Genomic DNA, 6,861 nt, shown 5'->3' on the forward strand with positions numbered 1-6,861 from the left:
TTCAAAGATATTCATAGTCATCTGTCAAGGCTTTAAAAGTAATTTGAAGAAAGGGCAACAGTAAGCATATTTATTTTTAGCAGATTATAGATGTGTTGGATTGAGAAAAATGAAGAAATCACTAGAGAAACATGTAAAAGAATATCAAGTTTGGGGAAAAAAAACCTTGTAGATGATGGGAGTGCAATATTTTTCCAATCTCATGGGACGTTTTTCCAGCCACACCAGAAAATAGATATCTGTAAGAAAACCACCTTTTCAATTCTTTTTAAACTTTTATAGCATAAGTGATTGGGTGTCAGGCAGTGGAGGAGGGTTTCTAATCACTCTAGTACAGGGGTATGAAACACATTTTCATAGGGGATCACATCAGCCTCCCAGTTGCCTTCAAGGGGCTGAATGTAATTTTAAGACTGTATATATGTAACTACTTCTTATGGTTAAGTGAAAGCTCAGCACTGACACCAGGTAGAAACAAGGTGCCAGGCCAGATAAAACAAGGTGGAGGGCCGGATTTGGCCCACGGGCCTTGTGTTTGCCACCTGTGTTCTAGTATGTCCTATTATACTGGAATAATTTCATTTTGTTTACTTTTAAAACTATTTTTATTGCTTCATATTTCTAAAATATTTAGATAGGTAATTCCTGGTTAAGAAATCACAAACTATAAAAACATATACAATGAAAAGTCTCTCTACCCTACATCCTCCAACTTTTTTGAAGTTGCCCTTCTTCCCGACATGAAGTTAACAATAATTATTTTTAAAAAGGTTTTATTTATTTATTTTTAGAGAGAGGGTAAGGGAAGGAGAAAGAAAGGAAGAGAAACGTTGATGTGTGGTTGCCTCTTGAACACCCACTACTGGCAACTTGGACAGCAACCCTGGCATGTGCCCTAACTGGGAATTGAACCAATAACCCTTTGGTTCACAGGCCTGTGCTCAGGCCTGTGAACCAAACAATGATTATTTTTGATAGTCTTTATACATACGTAATAAATTTAAATGTACTGTCTTAACCTCATCCTTTTTACACAAAAGATAGTTTTCTAAACCCATTGTTCTGTACCTTTGTTTCATTTAATAGTATATTTTTTCAATGTTCCCATACCAGTATACAGAGAATTTTCTCTTTTTAAAAGTTGTGTTATATTCCATTTCATCGATCATAATTTAGTCATTCCACTAAGGTTGGACATTTATACTAAATCTCAACATTAAATTCTTTAACAATGTGTGAAAGTAAATAAACTTGCACTTATGTCATTTCTCACATGTGCTAATATTTTGTAGCATAAATTTTCAGAATTTTCTGAGCCATCAATTCCTGTATCAAAGCATTACATAATTATAATTTTGATTATGTTGCCAAATTGTCCTCCAAAGATGTTTTATTTCTTTTGAATCATTTTAAATTTCATCACCTGGAGGAGATTTGCTTTGAGAAAATCCTCAAAATTCCAAAATTGATAACACTAGCAAACCAATAAGGGAACCATTTATTAAAATTTTTTAAAATTGTTAATTTTAAATGCTTTAAAAATAAAGACCACTACTCACTTTTATAATTAAACATATCAACTGAACCAAAATTACTCAGAAAGGTAACCACAGATTTAGCTATGACATATTTTTGCTCCAAAGAGGTCTTTATAAATCAGAGTTCCTACATTTATTAAGCTTTTTACCTAAGTGGTATTAGAGAAAGAAGTTATTAGAGGAAGGGGACTTTAATAACTAAAGACCCCTTCCTCTAATGTTAATAACTAAAGTTCCTAATTCACACTTTTTATTTAAAAATGTAGTGGAAAGAAATCCTGAAGATCGTCAAATGCATGTACTTGAAGATATTTTAATAGGCTATAATTTTGGCTGATAATTTTTTTAGAATTTAATGCAAAAACATTAATGTATTTTTATACATACATGCATGCACACACATATATACATACACCATATAAACATGCATACGTACCTCAAATAATTAACCGTGGAGCTTAGCAGCTTTATGCCAGGAATCCTCGGGGCCCCAGCTTTTAGAGGTTGATGGTGGTGCACTTTGACATTTCAAGAAATGTTTGTTCAAGACACATTGTGCAGAGGGGCATGAGGCAGCTGTGGAGTCCTACCAAGAAGAGAGGTATGGGATGAAAAGGAGGAGGAGGTCTCAGCATGGAGGTAGAAAGGAAACGCCCCCTCCTTTGTATCTGGATGAATACACAAAAAGAGTGAATGAATAAATCAATAAATGCTATGCTTCTTTGCACACTTTTTTGGACAGAGGCAGTAAAATCTGTTTTTGAATGCAATATTTCAATAATGATTTCTTTTTACTTTAAACCTTGTATTTTTTCCTACTATGTAAGTGTTCTTTAAGAGTGGGTGTAGAAGTCTTAGATAAAATTTATGTCACAAGCCTGAAAGCATATCATTTGTTATAGAACTTGATATAAATATATGTATTTTTTCAATTTTCCCACACTAAGATTCTTGCACACTTTTCTTATGTGAATGAAATTTACTTAAAGGTCAGTGGAAAAAAGCTGACCTTGGCAACTGTGCATTTTATATGCAATCTAAATTGGGATACAAATTATGGCACACCTGTTTTTAAAAGTTTTTTTAGGAGTCCCGTGGTTCTACTTTTGGCACAGTGATAGAAGGCATTTAAGTAATTCAATTATAATTTCAAAGTAGTACTAGGTCAGCATAAAACATAGGCTGTGTTTATTTCACGGTGACTGGGTCAAGAGTGGTACAATTCAATCTCATAATGTTACTGTAGGTAGTTAACTAGTTATTAATAAGAAAGGGAGTAAAAGGGAATTAGACATTGAGTTTAATAAAGCATAAGCATGCTTGCTTAGCTACAGCATTTACATACTCTTTCACACACCACAGAGGACTTCTGCCAAGGAGACTTAACCCTTGGAGCACAGGAAATCTCAGAAACACTATCTGCCCTCTGCTACTGTATTGTTGGGGGGCACACGGGGAGGTGCTTATCTATAGAGGCCTGTCAGTCTACTAGGTAGTGTGGACAAATCACAAGGCAAAAAAGGTTGGGAAGTTGATTAGTTATTTTGAAAAATATTCTGGATATAACCCCAGGAGAACATAGAAACTCTCTATCTTGTGCATGCCATGCTTGATAACCCACACCCACCCCATTTCCTCATGCATTCTCTCTCTCCTGGGAGCACATGGCCATGCAGATCTAGCAGCTACCAGGGTCCATGGCAGGCTGTGTGGGCTCCAAAGGACTAAGATTTGATAGGAAACAGAAACTCTGGACACTGACCTTTATATTTGTCCTAATTTTCTATGGCATGATGGAGAGAAACAAACACAGGGGCATCCTTCCACCAAAATAAACCTTACGGCAAGACTGCACCTCAAATACAGGTCCCTGGAATGCTTTCCTTGTGATGCCATGAATGAGCCTGACTTCCACCAGCAACATTAGGACCTTTGGAGAAATTTCTTTTCTCAATTGAATGCCAAGTAATTTATTTGGCTGAATATTCTTCTTCAAGCTATGTTAAAGCATTATGGCCTTTCTAAGTTATTCAGGCAAAAGTTACTCTAATTATGCTTCTATTTTATAAGACTGTCAGTAATAATTTGTCAGTAATAATACCAAGAGACTGTTCACAGGAGCAAAGGCCAGGGTCTCTAGAACCTGTATCATTCTATTGCTGACCTAATTCATTATCTCCCAGCATATTACATTACCACTGGGTCCTCTTTTCTCTGTAGTTTGTTTCTTTTCTTTTAAAATTAAATTTATTGGGGTGACATTGGTTAACAAAATTATATAAGTTTTAAGTATACAATTCTATAATACCTTATCTGTACATTGCGTTGTGTGTCTGCCATCCAAAGTCAAGTCTCTTGACAAGTCAAATACTACATATTTGATTCCTTTTACCTTTTACTACCACCCCCCCCATCAGCCCCCTTTCCTCTAATAACCACCATAGTGTTGTCTGAGTCTATGAGTTTCTGTTCATTTGTCCTATTTGTTCATTTGTTTTCAGTTTTATATCCCACATTTGAGTGAAATCATAAGGTTGTTGAATTTTTCTCTCTGACTTATTTTACTTAGCAGGATATTCTCAATGTCCATTTATATTGTCACAAATGGCAAAGCTTAATTTTTTTTATTATGGCTGAGTAGTATTCCATTGTATATATGTACCACATCTTTTTTATCCAACCGTCTATCGAAGGATACATTGGTTGTTTCCATGTCTTGGCCACCATGAATACTGCTGCAAGAAACAGAGGGGTGCATATATATAAGATCTGTCTGGAAAAAGTCCAGCCATTGTTAATATTATGAGAATGGTTGTGCAACATCTATGTAACCTGGCAACCAAACACAGGGGACTGGAGTGCATGTGCATGAACAATGACAACTTCACTGTACTAGTTCGCAGGGGTGGTAGACACTGTTGAATGAGCTTGTGGACTGTGTGGCCCTTGCATTCAAAATGACTGAGCAGGTAGAGCAACAAATCTACATCAGATTTTGCATTGAGCTTGAACATTCCTCCATGGAAACTATTTGAATGATTCAGAAGGCTTTCAGGGATAATGCAATGAGTGCAGCGCATATAAAACAGTGGCATAAACACTTCAAAGATGGTTGAGTATCTGTTGAAAGCAATCCATATTCTGGAAGGCCTGCAACAAACAGAACACCTGAAAATGTTGAATGTGTATGCGCTGTAATCAACAAAGATTGGTGACAGAGTGAGAACTAGAAGCTGATTTAGGGATTTCAAAACTTCTGTATCCAATATTTTGATTCAGGATACTGGCATGAAATGTGTCTCGGCAAAATTTGTTCCATGGCTTCTACTACCACAGCAGAAGGAACATTGTGTTGCAGTTGCTAATGACAATTCAAATTGCTATTAATGAACAAATTTCCTCAAGGAGGAAATTAATTGTGGGTCTATAGCTAAGATACAGAAATGAAGGCCTAGTCATCCCAATGGAAGTCACCTGGTTTTCTCACATCTGAAGAAGGTACCACAAAGTCACATAAAGATCAGGACCATGTTAACTGTGTTTTTTGATTGAGAAGGTGTTATCCGTTACAAGTACGTCCCTCCAGGCCAAACAATTAATAAGGAGTACTACCTCAATGTTCTTCATTGGCTAAGGGATGGAATTCGATGAAAATGGCTATAGCTATAGGCAACTGGAGATTGGCAGCTTTATCACAACAACATGCCCGCTCTTGCATCACATCTCGTGCAGAGGTTTTTGGCAAAACATCAAGTCACCCAGGTGACTCAGCCCCCCTAAAGCCCAGATTTGGCACCCTGTGACTTCTGCCTTTTCCCAAAACTAAGGTCACCTTTGAAAGGGAAGAGATTTCAGACCATCAGTGAGATTTAGGAAAATATGACAGGGCAGCTGATAGCAATTCCAACAAAGGGTTTTGCAGAGTGTTTTGAACAGTGGAAAAGATGCTGGGAGAACAATGTGAGGTCCCAAGGTGCCTACTTTGTAGGCGTCATCATTGTTCTATATACAAGGTTTCTTGTATCTTGTATCTTCTGCAGTAAACGTCTCTATTTTTCATATTACATGGCTGTATACTTTATTGACAGACCACGTATTTATGAATAAATGTTTTCAAATTTTTTGGTATATACCCAAAAGAGGGGTTGCTGAGTCATGTGGAAACTCTATTCTTAATTTTTTAAGAAACCTCTATACTGTTTTCCATAGTCGCTGTAGCAGTTTACATTCCCACCAGCAGTGAATGTGGGTTCCTTTTTCTTCAAAGCTCTCCAATACGTGCTATGGTTATTTGTCTTTTTGATGATAGCCATTTAAACAGGTATGAGGTGGTATCTCGTAGTTTTGATTTGCATTTACTAATAGCTAGTGAAGTTGAGCATCTTCTCATATATCTCTGACCACATGTCTTCTTGGGAGAAGTGCCAGTTTAGGCCACCTGCCCATTTTTTATTTGGATTGTTTGTTATTGAGTTGTATGAGTTCTTTACATATTTTAGATATTAACCCCTTGTCAAGAGCTGTTGTTTGCAAATATCTTCTCCCATTCAGTTGGTTGCCTTTTTGTTTTATTGATAGTTTCTTTTCCTGTGCAGAAGTTTTTTCAGTTTCATATAGTCCCACTCACTTATTTTTGCTTTTGTTTCCCTTGCCCAAAGGTCAGAAGTTTAGTACCTACATTTTCTTCTATGTAATTTGTTGTTTAAGGCCTTATATACATTTGAGTTAACTTTTGTGTATGGTGACAAAGAGCAGTCTAGTTTCATTCTTTTTTTATGTGGTTTTTCAGTTTTCCCAGCACCATTTATTAAAGAGATTTTTTTCATCATTATATGTTTTTGGTTCCTTTGTCAAAAATTATTTGCCCAGCTGGAATGGGAGTAAAAGGGAGAAAACTGTACTTGAACAATGATTAAAATAAAAAAAAATATTTGCCCAAACACATGTGGGTTTATTTCTGGATTCTCAGTTCTGTTTCATTGGTCTATGTCTGTTTTCCTGCCAATATTATGCTGTTCTTTTTTTCTCAGGATTGCTTTGGCTATTTAGCATCTTTTGTGGTTCAATACAATTATAATATTTTTGGTCTATTTCTTTAGAAAAGACCATTGGGATTTTGATGAGGATTGCATTAAATCTGTATATTGTTCTGGGTAATATGCCCAAATTAACTGTGTTGATTCTTCCAGTCCATGAACACCAAATATTTTTATATTTCTTTGTATCTTCTTTAGTTTCTTTTAATCTGTTTTATAGTTTTCAATGTGTAGGCTTTTCACATCATTTGTTAAGCTTATTCCTAGGTATTCTTTTTGTTGCCATT

The 6,861-nt window shown here is 36.0% G+C and overlaps 1 long non-coding RNA gene across 1 annotated transcript; it reads left to right on the forward strand.

The window, feature by feature from the left end:
- Positions 1-350: 350 nt before the first annotated feature.
- LOC118499313 lies at positions 351-4,985 on the forward strand. The gene is made up of 3 exons (XR_004901835.1): positions 351-552; positions 3,221-3,231; positions 4,969-4,985. It is a non-coding gene; the product is annotated as an uncharacterized LOC118499313 (long non-coding RNA).
- Positions 4,986-6,861: the final 1,876 nt, after the last annotated feature.

The sequence above is a fragment of the Phyllostomus discolor genome, chromosome 3 (assembly GCF_004126475.2).
Source record: "Phyllostomus discolor isolate MPI-MPIP mPhyDis1 chromosome 3, mPhyDis1.pri.v3, whole genome shotgun sequence".
Lineage (NCBI taxonomy): Eukaryota > Metazoa > Chordata > Mammalia > Chiroptera > Phyllostomidae > Phyllostomus > Phyllostomus discolor.